This window comes from Leuresthes tenuis, unplaced genomic scaffold (assembly GCF_036924035.1).
Source record: "Leuresthes tenuis unplaced genomic scaffold, fLeuTen1.0.hap1 SCAF_6, whole genome shotgun sequence".
Taxonomy (NCBI): domain Eukaryota; kingdom Metazoa; phylum Chordata; class Actinopteri; order Atheriniformes; family Atherinopsidae; genus Leuresthes; species Leuresthes tenuis.
In genome coordinates, this window is record NW_027325360.1 from 32,114,599 (window position 1) to 32,130,045 (window position 15,447).

General features: G+C 42.0%; 3 non-coding genes across 3 annotated transcripts; 1 reads left to right on the forward strand and 2 right to left on the reverse strand.

Moving 5' to 3' along the window:
- Nucleotides 1–7,392: 7,392 nt before the first annotated feature.
- LOC140310677 (U5 spliceosomal RNA) lies at nucleotides 7,393–7,506 on the forward strand. The gene has a single exon (XR_011916725.1). It is a non-coding gene; the product is annotated as a U5 spliceosomal RNA (small nuclear RNA).
- Nucleotides 7,507–10,777: 3,271 nt separating this feature from the next.
- LOC140310447 (U2 spliceosomal RNA) lies at nucleotides 10,778–10,961 on the reverse strand. The gene has a single exon (XR_011916517.1). It is a non-coding gene; the product is annotated as a U2 spliceosomal RNA (small nuclear RNA).
- Nucleotides 10,962–11,269: 308 nt separating this feature from the next.
- LOC140310584 (U5 spliceosomal RNA) lies at nucleotides 11,270–11,383 on the reverse strand. The gene has a single exon (XR_011916639.1). It is a non-coding gene; the product is annotated as a U5 spliceosomal RNA (small nuclear RNA).
- Between the last annotated feature and the right edge of the window lie 4,064 nt (nucleotides 11,384–15,447).

Sequence of the window (15,447 nt, forward strand, 5' to 3'; positions counted from 1 at the left end):
TCACAAGTGTGGCTCTTTCTCATTCAGGGTAATATGAGGAAGTTTATGCTTGAAATATATGTAGAAATGGGTACATATGAAGGACAAAGCAGTGTTAACTTAGTTTGCGTGAAGAAATTCATTTTATACATAAAATCCGAAATCGTGCAGAACTCATGAAAATAAGCTTATTCTCGGATTCCTAAAACTTTTGATTTGCCCTTTCTTTTACTGCAAAGTACAACGTTGTTTTTTGTTGAAATCTATCTAGACATTGATAAATACCAGCCAAAACTCTGCTGCCGCTTTTGATAATTTATGGTTGGGCATTCTTACCTTTTCTTACCCACTTTTTACAAATTATGATCTTACATTCACACCTACTTGCAGTCGAACGCCTTCTCATCCACTTATGATCATGTGCGGTTGGGCTTTCGCACCTTTTCTTACCCATTTTTCAGTAATTATGGGTGGACATTCAGACCGTCTTGCAGCCGAAAACCTCCGCTCCTCTTTTGATCATACATTGTCGGGCATTCACACCTTGTCTTACCCGCTTTTTACAAACTTTAGTCGGACATTCAAACCTTCTTGCAGCTGAACCACCTCCGCTCCCTGTTTTGATCATATATGGTCTGGCAATAGTACCTTTTCTTACCCATTTGTGAGTAATTATGGCTGGACATTCACACCTTCTTGCAGCTGAACACCTCCTCTCCTGCTAATGATCATGTATGGTTTGATATTCGAAAATTTTCTTTCATGTTTTAAAGCAATTATTAATGGACATTCACACCTACTTGCAGCCGAACACCACCTCTCCCGCTTTTGATGATGTATGGACAGGCATTCTTACCTTTTCTAACACATTTTTCAGCAATTATGGTTGGAGAATCACACCTACTCACGGCCGAACAACTCCGCTACCGCATTTGATGGTGTATAGTCGGGCATTCTCACCCTTTCTCATCAGCTTTTTGCAAATTATTCTCTGACATTCACACCTACTTGCAGTCGAACACCTTCTCATCCGCTTTTGATTATGTTTGGTTAGATATTCGAACCTTTTCTTAACTGCTTTTTTACAAACTTTGGTCGGACGTTCACACCTTCTTGCAGCCGAACACCTACGCTTCCGGTTTTGATAGTGTATATTCGGGCATACGAACCTTTTCTTACCCGCTTTTTACAAACCATGGTCGGACTTTTACACCTTCTCTTAGCTGAACAACTCCGCTCCCTCTTTTGATTGTGTACAGTCGGGTATTTTAACCTTTTCTTACCCGCTTTTTACCAACTATGATCGGACATTCACACCGTCTTACAGCCGAACACCTCCGCTCCCTCTTTTGATGGTGTATGTTCGGGCATTCGAACCTTTTCTTACCCGCTTTTTACAAACCAGGATCGGACTTTCACACCTTTTAGTAGCCGAAAACCTCTGCTCCCGCTATTGATTGTGTACAGTCGGGTATTTTAACCTTTTCTTACCCGCTTTTTACCAACTATTGTCGGACATTCACACCGTCTTAGAGCGGAACACCTCCTCTCCCGCTTATGATCATGTACGGTTTGATGTTCGAAAATTTACTTTCTTGTTTTAAAGCAATTATTGATGGACATTCAAACCTTCTTTTTGATGGTGTATAGTCGGGCTTTCGAGCCTTTTCTTCCCGGTTTTTACAAACCATGGTCGGACTTTCACACCTTCTTGTAGCCGAACAACTCCGCTCCCGCTATTGATTGTGTACAGTCGGGTATTTTAACCTTTTCTTACCCGCTTTTTACCAACTATGGTCGGACATTCACACCGTCTTACAGCGGAACACCTCTGCTCCCGCTTTTGATGGTGTATAGTCGGGCATTCGAACCTTTTCTTACCCGCTTTTTACAAACTATGGTGGGACATTCAAACCTTCTTATATCCGAAAACCTCCGCTCTCTCTTTTGATCATACATTGTCGGACATTCGCACCTTTTCTTACCCGCTTTTGACAAACCATGGTCGGACTTTCACACCTTCTTGTAGCCGAACACATCCGCTCCCGCTATTGATTGTGTACAGTCGGGTATTTTAACCTTTTCTTACCCGCTTCTTACCAACTATGGTCGGACATTCACACCTTCGTACAGCGGAACACCTCCGCTCCCTCTTTTGATGGTGTATGTTCGGGTATTCAAACCTTTTCTTACCCGCTTTTTCCAAACTATGGTCGGCTATTCACAGCTTCCTCTCCACCATACTTGTATGGTTGGATATTCACACCCACTTGCATCCGAAGACCTCTGCCCCAAATTTTGTTGATATTTAGTCGGACATTCGCACCTTACCCGCTTTTGGCAAACTATGGCCTTCTTGCAGCCAAACACCTCTGATCTCGCTTTTGATGATGTAAGGTTGGGCATTCAGACCTTGCTTCACCTGCTTTTCACCAAATATAGTCGGACATTCACACCTTCTTGCAGCCGAACACTTCCGCTCCACCTTTTAGTGTTCTATCACACCTTTTTTTCACCGCATTTTATACATTATGGTTGGAAATTTTCAACCACTCTCATCCGAAGACCTCTCCTCCCGCTTTTGTTAATATATTTGAACTTTAGTCGGACATTCAAACCTTCTTGCAGCTGAACCACCTCCGCTCCCTGTTTTGATCATATATGGTCTGGCAATACTACCTTTTCTTACCCGTTTGTGAGTAATTATGGCTGGACATTCACACCTACTTGCAGCCGAACACAACCTCTCTCGCTTTTGATGATGTATGGACCGGCATTCTTACCTTTTCTAACACATTTTTCAGCAATTATGGTCGGAGATTCACACCTACTCAAAGCCGAACAACTCCGCTCCCGCATTTGATGGTGTATAGTCGGGCATTCTCACCCTTTCTCATCAGCTTTTTCCAAATTATGATCTGACATTCACCCCTATTTGCAGTCGAACAGCTCTGCTCCCGCTTTTGATTATGTATGGTTGGATATTCGAACCTTTTCTTAACTGCTTTTTACAAACTTTGGTTGGACGTTCACACCTTCTTGTAGCCGAACACATGCACTCCTGCTTTTGATGATGTATGGTTGGGCATTCGCACCTTTTTTTACCCATTTTTCAGGTATTATGGGTGGACATTCACACCTTCTTGCAGCTGAACACCTCCTCTCCCACTTATGATCATGTGTGGTTTGATTTTCGAAAATTTTCTTTCATGTTTTCTAGCAATTATTGATGGACATTTAGACCTTCTTGCAGCTGAACACCACCTCTCCCGATTTTGATTATGTATGGACCGGCATTTTTACCTTTTCTAACACATTTTTCAGCAATTATGGTTGGAGATTCACACCTACTCACAGCCGAACAACTCCGCTACCGCATTTGATGGTGTATAGTCGGGCATTCTCACCCTTTCTCATCAGCTTTTTGCAAATTATGATCTGACATCCACACCTACTTGCAGTCGAACAGCTCTGCTCCCGCTTTTGATTATGTATGGTTGGATATTCGAACCTTTTCTTAACTGCTTTTTACAAACTTTGGTTGGACGTTCACACCTTCTTGTAGCCGAACACATGCACTCCTGCTTTTGATGATGTATGGTTGGGCATTCGCACCTTTTTTTTACCCATTTTTCAGGTATTATGGGTGGACATTCACACCTTCTTGCAGCTGAACACCTCCTCTCCCACTTATGATCATGTGTGGTTTGATTTTCGAAAATTTTCTTTCATGTTTTCTAGCAATTATTGATGGACATTTAGACCTTCTTGCAGCTGAACACCACCTCTCCCGATTTTGATTATGTATGGACCAGCATTTTTACCTTTTCTAACACATTTTTCAGCAATTATGGTTGGAGATTCACACCTACTCACAGCCGAACAACTCCGCTACCGCATTTGATGGTGTATAGTCGGGCATTCTCACCCTTTCTCATCAGCTTTTTGCAAATTATGATCTGACATTCACACCTACTTCCAGTCGAACAGCTCTGCTCCCGCTTTTGATTATGTTTGGTTAGATATTCGAACCTTTTCTTAACTGCTTTTTACAAACTTTGGTCGGACGTTCACAATATCTTGCAGCCGAACACCTCCGCTTCCGCTCTTGATGGTGTATATTCGGGCATACGAACCTTTTCTTACCCGCTTTTTACAAACCAAGGTCGGACTTTCACACCTTCTCTTAGCTGAACAACTCCGCTCCCTCTTTTGATTGTGTACAGTCGGGTAATTTAACCTTTTCTTACCCGCTTTTTACCATCTATGGTCGGACATTCACACCGTCTTACAGCGGAACACCTCCGCTCCCTCTTTTGATGATGTATGGTTAGGCATTCGCACCTTTTCTTACCCATTTTTCAGTAATTATGGGTAGACATTCACACCTTCTTGCAGCTGAACACCTCCTCTCCCGCTTATGATCATGTGCAGTTTGATATTCGAAGATTTTCTTTCATGTTTTCTAGCAATTATTGATGGACATTCAGACCGTCTTGCAGCTGAACACCTCCGCTCCCACTTTTGATGGTGTATAGTCGGGCTTTCGAGCCTTTTCTTCCCCGGTTTTTACAAATTATGGTTGGACATTCAGACCTTCTTGCAGCCGAAAACCTCCACTCCCTCTTTTGATCATACATTGTCGGGCATTCGCACCTTTTCTTACCCGCTTTTTACAAACCATGGTCGGACTTTCACACCTTTTAGTAGCCGAACAACTCCGCTCCCGCTATTGATTGTGTACAGTCGGGTATTTTAACCTTTTCTTACCCGCTTTTTACCAACTATGGTTGGACATTCACACCTTCTTACAGCAGAACACCTCCGCTCCCTGTTTTGATTATGTATGGTTTGACATTCGCACCTTCTCTCACCCGCCTTTTACTATGGTTGGCCATTCACAGCTTCCTCTCCACCATACTTGTATGGTGGGATATTCACACCCACTTCCATCCGAAGACCTCCGCCCCCACTTTTGTTGATATTTAGTCGGTCATTCGCACCTTACCCGCTTTTGGCAAACTATGGCCTTCTTGCAGCCGAACACCTCTGATCTCGCTTTTGATGATGTAAGGTTGGGCATTCAGACCTTGCTTCACCTGCTTTTCACCAAATATAGTCGGACATTCACACCTTCTTGCAGCCAAACGCTTCCGCTTTTAGTGTTCTATGAGGCATTCACATATTTTTTTTCACCGTATTTTATAGATTATGGTTGGAAATTCTCACCCACTCTCATCCGAAGACCTCTCCTCCCGCTTTTGTTAATATATAGTCGGGCATTCGAACCTTTTCTTACCCGCTTTTTACAAATTATGGTCGAACATTCACTCCTACTTGCAGCTGAATACTTCCGCTCCACCTTTTAGGTATGTATGGTTGGCATTTGCACCTCTTTTTATACTGATTGCTGAAGATTAAGTTGTTCTTTCTCAAACTACAAATTTTTTTTAATTGTTGAAACTTGATTTGAAGTGGATAAATAAGGAGGACAAACAGTTTTAAGTCAGGCTGATAGAAGGAATTAATTTTATAGCAAAATCTGTATTTCGTCATATGTCGAGAGATGCTTATTGCTGAAGAAGTTCTTTCTCATTCTACAAAGTACAACGTTGTTTATCGTTGAAACTTGATTAGACATGAATAAATATGAAGGACAAAGCAGTCTTAACTTGGTTTGAGTTAATGAATTCGTTTCATAGGAGAATCCGAATTCGTGCATAACTCATAAAATAGAGCTTATTTTCGGATTCCTGAAGAATGAGTCTGGTTCTTTCTCATAATACAAAGTTTGTTGTTTATTGTTGAAACTTCATCAGAAGTGAAGAAATAAATGAATGCCTATCAACAAATGTGGGATCTAAACTCTAGTGCTTCCTCTAAAATAATTTCCTTTCTCAATTTAGAAATGTGTGTGTGTAAGTCACAACACCCGTGACACCAAAACGGCTTTCTTTTCTCTACACTCTGCACTATGAGCACACACACCAAATCAGAAAGGCTTTTTTCTCTCTTTTCTACATTATGGACTGTGGGGACACAAAACCGCTCTCTCTCTTTTTTTTTTTTATCGTGTGCCAGGGCGTTGTCTCACGTATTAGATTATGCTTAAGATACGAATGGGTTTATCAGTCACATCAGAATCCATACATACTGATCCTCCCGTAATAAAATGGTCGGATCTTATCAAACACACTTTGTTTCTTGTGACAATCAAGTCAGCGAAACAGCGTATACACGTCAAGACACTGAATCAAGTTTGCCACAAGAACTCATAAGTTTGGCAGTATTGCTCTGCCGTCAGCAATCATACACCCATTTTATTTTCGTGAGACATGTGCAAGCACCTGTTCATCTACTGTTCTATCACTATGAATTAGTGATCTATTATCAATAAGGATACTTCTACAACTACTATCAAAGTATGTCCAGACTTCTTATGTTGTCAGTTGCTATATATGAATAAGTGGGTAGCTACTGACAAGCATTAAGCATGTCACACAGCCCAAACATATAACATTTCAGGACACACCACACAGTTAACAACCACAGTGAAGCGTGTCAAAGCCCAAACATGTAACATTCAACAGGACACTTACACAACACATTCAAATCAAACAGTCAGACAACATACAAGAACATATACCCCAGCCGGCATTGCTCCCTGCCTATTTTCGTACAGCACACTATGTGTGCGCACACCTTTATTCACAAACTCTTCAACTTATACTCTTTTACCGAAGCTGCTACAGCTCGATTGGCCGAATACCCTTTAATCCTATTTCGGTGAATTTGACATCTGCCTTACATATAACAGATTAGCGGTTTAGCAGTTTTAATTTAGTTTGAGTGAAGGAATTCATTTTATAGCAAAATCCGAAATCGTGAAGAACTCATGAAAGTAAGCTTATTCTCGGATTCCTGAAACTTTAGATTTGCTCTTTCTTTTACTGCAAAGTACAACGTTGTTTTTTTTGTTTAAATCTTTCTAGACATGGTAAATATTAAGGACAAAGCAGTTTTCACATAGTTTGAGTGAAGGAATTCATTTTATAGATAAAATCCCAAGAGTCTGCTGAGAAAAGAGAGTGAATGCGAAGTAGACTTTAACACGGCTATGGGAGCGAGCCGAGTGTGGGCTAACCGGGAGAATTGCTTGAAAGAAACGCGACACCGAATGAGCGATCAGAACAAAGCCTCAATACGGGATTCTCGTGGTGTTTTTGTTGCTGCCTTGTCTTTTGCACAGAGTAAAAGACAAGGCAGCCATCGAATAGGGCCCGATTGTTCCTAGTTGGTCAGCCGAGGAGCAAGGGGGGGGGGGAGCAAGCGTCTCAACCAAGCAAAGCTCACCATGGGGAAGGTGGCTATGCCAACTAGCCTGATGCCCTGCTCCCGCAGTGACGGATAATCGTACTCTGGTTTCTCTTCATAACGTACAAGTCTTTCGCCTTTTACTAAAGATTTCTGTGGAGAGCAGCACTAATGAGTTGTTTCTATTTTTGGCAGGCTTTACCTTTGCGGGTGAAGCCCTTTCTGTCTGTGCAAAAGAAATCTTCTTACTGTGCAGAGTGACTTCTCTGAGTAGAGTCGCCTTACTTGTTGCGACTGTGCCGATGTTCGAAGCTGGAGTGCAAAGTTGTTGCTTGAATGGTGCTTGCTGGAGCGTGCGGGAGTGCAAAGTTATACCATTTAAAAGGGCTGAAGTGCTCAGTGCTCAGTGCAGCGGGTGGGCGACACTCTGGCCACCTTGAAAACCGAGGTTACATCCACTACCAGGGGCAGCCCAAGTTCTGCCGCAAGTGTGGTGAGCATGGGCACCTGGTTGAGGCTTGTACCAAGGTGTTATGTGGGAAGAGCAGAGAAATTGGGCAAACTTTTGGAGAGTGTCCAAATGGCAGGAAATGTAATCTCTGTGGAGAATTAAATCACCTCTTCAGAGATTGCCCTAAATCTTTTGCCAACAAATTAAAGACGGTAAAGCCACAGTCAAGCCAACAAAGAGAAGGACCAAAGGTGGCAGTTGGTGAACAAAGTGAAGAGGTTGACCCAATAAATTCAAACTTCCCGCCAAAAGCTTGGATTGGAAGTGAGGAGCAAAAAGGGGAGGGGTCTGTAGAGGCCTCACCACTCAGTGTTGAAGTCTGTGAGAATTCACAGGCAGAGGGTGGAGCTACGCTAAATGAGGAGGAAGAGCAGACAGGTGAGTCTAGTGAAGATACTCACCTCCCCGAAGGTCAACAGCCAAAGAGGACGGCATCTGAGCCTCTGATTCCCCAGTTGTATCAGAGAAGAGGGGAAGGGTTAGGTCCCTTTCAGACAGTTCTTCAGTGGAAGAACCTAGAGTCTTCCCCTCCGACTCACCAAATGAGGTCTCCTTTTTAACTTCAGCTCTGCAATCAACCCCCAGGGACTCAAAGTTAAATGCAACATTGCGTCAGAGGCCAACACCGAGAGTCCGAAAAGGAAATATAGATCACCCTACTCACTTTTCACCTAAAGAAATGAAGGAAGAGCTAGTTTCCCAAGAAATAACCTGTGTGTAATTTGTTTTGATAACTTAGAAAAACGAAAATGACATACCTACTTTCCTTTATGCTTTTAATGGTTCTCACCTTCTCAACACTAAATGTGAGAAGTGTGAAATCAAAGACAAGAGCCCAGAGTATTTTATCCTTCTTAGACTCCATAAAATCAGATGTGTTTTTAATACAAGAATGTGGACTACCTTTTTTAAAAAACCATAGACAATGGGAGGAAATGTGGCCCCATTTATCGATATGGAGTGGCTCAAATCAAAATAAAAATGATGGTGTGGCCATTCTAATTAAAAATCCGCATGTTATGGTGAAAGGTAGCACAGTGGTGAGAGACGGACGGGCACTTTTAGCACACTTGAATTTTATGGGGCAAGACTTTAACCTCTTAAATATTTATGGTTTCAATGGAAAAAATGAAAGGTATGACCTTTTAGAAGATATACAGCTTTACATGCTAGGGCAAGTACCTTTAGTTGTAGGAGGGGATTTTAACTGTATCTTGAGCAGGAAAGATAGAAAAAGAGCAGGGGTATATTTTAAAGTGGATAAGACTTCGATTTTACTTCAGGGCATATGCAGGGATTTTAAGCTTACTGACTGTTTTAAAACCATGCATCCCAGAGAGGAGGGCTTCACCTGGTTTAGTCATGATGGCACCAGAGCCTCTCGCATTGATTATTTCTTTACTAGAGATTGCCCACCCACTGATGTTAGATTAACCCCTGTTTTCTTTTCAGACCACCTTATGCTCTCCTGCACCCTTTCACCCCCTTCTGGTGTGACGGTAGGAAGTGGTCTGTGGAAACTCAACTGTTCCCTGTTGGAGGATGAAATCATAGTCAGTCAGTACAGGGAATGTTATAAAGAGTGGCAGACCCTTCAAGACCTCTACGAAACACATGCACAATGGTGGGAAATGGTGAAGGAAACGACCCAGACTTTTTTTAAACAGCAAGGTAAACGTAAAAAAAGGAAAGAGAATAGATGTATGATGGGACTACATAAACGCTTACAGCGCTACTTTAAACTAAATCAGTGTGGCATAGACTTTAAAGAAGAAATCAAAGATGTCAAAAAGGAAATGTCAGTTTCAGCAGAAATAAAGAGTAAAGGAATTTTTGTAAGAAGCAGGGAGCAGGAAATTGAGGAAGGTGAAAAATAAAGAAAGTTATAAATAAAAAGGAGTGTATTCAAAATCTAAAAAGAGAAGATGGGTTTTTAACAAAATCCACACAAGAGATGATTGAAACTGTACATACCTTTTATAGTAACATGTACAAAGAGAAACCAGTGCACTTGGAAACATCGGCAGAAATCTTAAAATTCGTTGACAAAACCGTAAAAGAGAATGCACACTTGACACAGAATTTTACTGCTTTAGAGTTAAAAAAATGCCTAACAGGTTTTAAGAGAAGTCGAGCTCCGGGTTTAGACGGGCTTCCTGCAGAATTCTATCTGACCTATTGGGACCTTTTATCATCAGACATTTTAGATGTTTTTAAAGATTTTGAAAAACTCGACCGACTGCCTGACAGTTTTAGAGTGGGAATAGTGACTCTACTTTATAAAAAAAATGATAAGACCTAAAGAATTGGAGGCCCATCACACTTTTAAACTTTGACTGTAAACTTTTTAGCAAGGTTTTAGCGACACACGGATGTCCTCTGTTTTAGAGGAGGTAATTCACCCAGACCAAACTTGTGCCATCTCAGGGAGACAACTCACCGACAGCCTCGTACTGATTCGAGACATCATTGATTACGCTAGAGACAGAAACACCCGGCTTGTCATCTTAAATTTAGACTTTGAAAAAGCATTTGATCGGGTCTCGCATCAATATCTCTTTCAGGTGTTGCAGCCATCGAAAAGGGCCCGATTGTTCCTACTTGGTGAGCTTTGCTTGGTTGAGACGCTTGCCCCCCCCCCCCCCCCCCCCCCCCCCCCCCCCCCCTGCTCCTCGGCTGACCAAGTAGAAACAATCTATTCGATGGCTGCCTTGTCTTTTACTCTGTGCAAAAGACAAGGCAGCCACAAACACCACGGGAACACCGTATTGAGGCTTTGTTCTGACCACTCATTCGGTGTCGCGTTTCTTTCAAGCAATTCTCCCGGTTAGCCCGCACTCGGCTCGCCCCCAGAGCCGTGTTAAAGTCCACTTCGCATTCACTCTCTTTTCTCAGTAGATTAAAAGAAAGTTTCATCTTGGGCTCCCTGAAACTTCCATCCTGCACCGCTGTTTGCTTTTTCACAAGAGCAGAGGAGAGCGCACCGTTCCCAGCGGCACTGCAGTACCGGGTCGAGGCTTGGAGTGAACGGAGCAAGCTTCTTTTTCAACTCCTATTCTTAAAAATCCATTTAATATGTTGTCCTCGTATAGAGGACATATTAAACTGATAAGAACAGATACTACACTTGATCTTAGCCAAAAGGCCGAGAAGCGATAACTGTCCACTGTTTCAGGTCCGAGGGCCCTTGCTGGCACAATGCGCACTTGTAGCAGTGTTCTTTTTATGGCCATAGGTGGCCAGAGTGTCACGTTGCACCTCCGCCCACCCGCTGCACTGAGCACTCTTCAGCCCTTTTAAATGGTATAACTTTGCACTCCCGCATGCTCCAGCAAGCACCATTCAAGCAACAACTTTGCACTCCAGCTTCGAACATCGGCACAGTCGCAACAAGTAAGGCGACTCTACTCAGAGAAGTCACTCTGCAAAGTAGCAAGATTTCTTTTGCACAGACAGAAAGGGCTTCACCCGCAAAGGTAAAGCCTGCCAATAATAGAAACAACTCATTAGTGCTGCTCTCCACGGAAGTCTTTAGTAAAAGGCGAAAGACTTGTATGTTATGAAGAGAAACCAGAGTACGATTATCCGTCACTGCGGGAGCAGGGCATCAGGCTAGTTGGTATAGCCACCTTCCCCATGGTGAGCTTTGCTTGGTTGAGACGCTTGCCGGTTAGCCCACACTCGGCTCACTCCCATAGCCGTGTTAAAGTCTACTTCGCATTCACTCTCTTTTCTCAGCAGACTCTTGGGATTTTATCTATAAAATGAATTCCTTCACTCAAACTATGTGAAAACTGCTTTGTCCTTAATATTTACCATGTCTAGAAAGATTTAAACAAAAAAAACAACGTTGTACTTTGCAGTAAAAGAAAGAGCAAATCTAAAGTTTCAGGAATCCGAGAATAAGCTTACTTTCATGAGTTCTTCACGATTTCGGATTTTGCTATAAAATGAATTCCTTCACTCAAACTAAATTAAAACTGCTAAACCGCTAATCTGTTATATGTAAGGCAGATGTCAAATTCACCGAAATAGGATCAAAGGGTATTCGGCCAATCGAGTTGTAGCAGCTTCGGTAAAAGAGTATAAGTTGAAGAGTTTGTGAATAAAGGTGTGCGCACACATAGTGTGCTGTACGAAAATAGGCAGGGAGCAATGCCGGCTGGGGTATATGTTCTTGTATGTTGTCTGCCTGTTTGATTTGAATGTGTTGTGTAAGTGTCCTGTTGAATGTTACATGTTTGGGCTTTGACACGCTTCACTGTGGTTGTTAACTGTGTGGTGTGTCCTGAAATGTTATATGTTTGGGCTGTGTGACATGCTTAATGCTTGTCAGTAGCTACCCACTTATTCATATATAGCAACTGACAACATAAGAAGTCTGGACATACTTTGATAGTAGTTGTAGAAGTATCCTTATTGATAATAGATCACTAATTCATAGTGATAGAACAGTAGATGAACAGGTGCTTGCACATGTCTCACGAAAATAAAATGGGTGTATGATTGCTGACGGCAGAGCAATACTGCCAAACTTATGAGTTCTTGTGGCAAACTTGATTCAGTGTCTTGACGTGTATACGCTGTTTCGCTGACTTGATTGTCACAAGAAACAAAGTGTGTTTGATAAGATCCGACCATTTTATTACGGGAGGATCAGTATGTATGGATTCTGATGTGACTGATAAACCCATTCGTATCTTAAGCATAATCTAATACGTGAGACAACGCCCTGGCACACGATAAAAAAAAAAAAGAGAGAGAGCGGTTTTGTGTCCCCACAGTCCATAATGTAGAAAAGAGAGAAAAAAGCCTTTCTGATTTGGTGTGTGTGCTCATAGTGCAGAGTGTAGAGAAAAGAAAGCCGTTTTGGTGTCACGGGTGTTGTGACTTACACACACACATTTCTAAATTGAGAAAGGAAATTATTTTAGAGGAAGCACTAGAGTTTAGATCCCACATTTATTGATAGGCATTCATTTATTTCTTCACTTCTGATGAAGTTTCAACAATAAACAACAAACTTTGTATTATGAGAAAGAACCAGACTCATTCTTCAGGAATCCGAAAATAAGCTCTATTTTATGAGTTATGCACGAATTCGGATTCTCCTATAAAACGAATTCATTAACTCAAACCAAGTTAAGACTGCTTTGTCCTTCATATTTATTCATGTCTAATCAAGTTTCAACGATAAACAACGTTGTACTTTGTAGAATGAGAAAGAACTTCTTCAGCAATAAGCATCTCTCGACATATGACGAAATACAGATTTTGCTATAAAATTAATTCCTTCTATCAGCCTGACTTAAAACTGTTTGTCCTCCTTATTTATCCACTTCAAATCAAGTTTCAACAATTAAAAAAAATTTGTAGTTTGAGAAAGAACAACTTAATCTTCAGCAATCAGTATAAAAAGAGGTGCAAATGCCAACCATACATACCTAAAAGGTGGAGCGGAAGTATTCAGCTGCAAGTAGGAGTGAATGTTCGACCATAATTTGTAAAAAGCGGGTAAGAAAAGGTTCGAATGCCCGACTATATATTAACAAAAGCGGGAGGAAAGGTCTTCGGATGAGAGTGGGTGAGAATTTCCAACCATAATCTATAAAATACGGTGAAAAAAAATATGTGAATGCCTCATAGAACACTAAAAGCGGAAGCGTTTGGCTGCAAGAAGGTGTGAATGTCCGACTATATTTGGTGAAAAGCAGGTGAAGCAAGGTCTGAATGCCCAACCTTACATCATCAAAAGCGAGATCAGAGGTGTTCGGCTGCAAGAAGGCCATAGTTTGCCAAAAGCGGGTAAGGTGCGAATGACCGACTAAATATCAACAAAAGTGGGGGCGGAGGTCTTCGGATGGAAGTGGGTGTGAATATCCCACCATACAAGTATGGTGGAGAGGAAGCTGTGAATGGCCGACCATAGTAAAAGGCGGGTGAGAGAAGGTGCGAATGTCAAACCATACATAATCAAAACAGGGAGCGGAGGTGTTCTGCTGTAAGAAGGTGTGAATGTCCAACCATAGTTGGTAAAAAGCGGGTAAGAAAAGGTTAAAATACCCGACTGTACACAATCAATAGCGGGAGCGGAGTTGTTCGGCTACTAAAAGGTGTGAAAGTCCGACCATGGTTTGTAAAAAGCGGGTAAGAAAAGGTGCGAATGCCCGACAATGTATGATCAAAAGAGGGAGTGGAGGTTTTCGGCTGCAAGAAGGTCTGAATGTCCAACCATAATTTGTAAAAACCGGGGAAGAAAAGGCTCGAAAGCCCGACTATACACCATCAAAAGTGGGAGCGGAGGTGTTCAGCTGCAAGACGGTCTGAATGTCCATCAATAATTGCTAGAAAACATGAAAGAAAATTTTCGAATATCAAACTGCACGAATGCCTAACCATACATCATCAAAAGAGGGAGCGGAGGTGTTCCGCTGTAAGACGGTGTGAATGTCCGACCATAGATGGTAAAAAGCGGGTAATAAAAGGTTAAATTACCCGACTGTACACAATCAAAAGAGGGAGCGGAGTTGTTCAGCTAAGAGAAGGTGTGAAAGTCCGACCTTGGTTTGTAAAAAGCGGGTAAGAAAAGGTTCGTATGCCCGAATATACACCATCAAGAGCGGAAGCGGAGGTGTTCGGCTGCAAGATATTGTGAACGTCCGACCAAAGTTTGTAAAAAGCAGTTAAGAAAAGGTTCGAATATCTAACCAAACATAATCAAAAGCGGGAGCAGAGCTGTTCGACTGGAAGTAGGTGTGAATGTCAGATCATAATTTGCAAAAAGCTGATGAGAAAGGGTGAGAATGCCCGACTATACACCATCAAATGCGGTAGCGGAGTTGTTCGGCTGTGAGTAGGTGTGAATCTCCAACCATAATTGCTGAAAAATGTGTTAGAAAAGGTAAAAATGCCAGTCCATACATCATCAAAATCGGGAGAGGTGGTGTTCAGCTGCAAGAAGGTCTAAATGTCCATCAATAATTGCTAGAAAACATGAAAGAAAATTTTCGAAAATCAAACCACACATGATCATAAGTGGGAGAGGAGGTGTTCAGCTGCAAGAAGGTGTGAATGTCCACCCATAATACCTGAAAAATGGGTAAAAAAAAGGTGCGAATGCCCAACCATACATCATCAAAAGCAGGAGTGCATGTGTTCGGCTACAAGAAGGTGTGAACGTCCAACCAAAGTTTGTAAAAAGCAGTTAAGAAAAGGTTCGAATATCCAACCATACATAATCAAAAGCGGGAGCAGAGCTGTTCGACTGCAAGTAGGTGTGGATGTCAGATCATAATTTGCAAAAAGCTGATGAGAAAGGGTGAGAATGCCCGACTATACACCATCAAATGCGGTAGCGGAGTTGTTCGGCTGTGAGTAGGTGTGAATCTCCAACCATAATTGCTGAAAAATGTGTTAGAAAAGGTAAAAATGCCGGTCCATACATAATCAAAATCGGGAGAGGTGGTGTTCAGCTGCAAGAAGGTCTAAATGTCCATCAATAATTGCTAGAAAACATGAAAGAAAATTTTCGAAAATCAAACCACACATGATCATAAGTGGGAGAGGAGGTGTTCAGCTGCAAGAAGGTGTGAATGTCCACCCATAATACCTGGAAAATGGGTAAAATAAAGGTGCCAATGCCC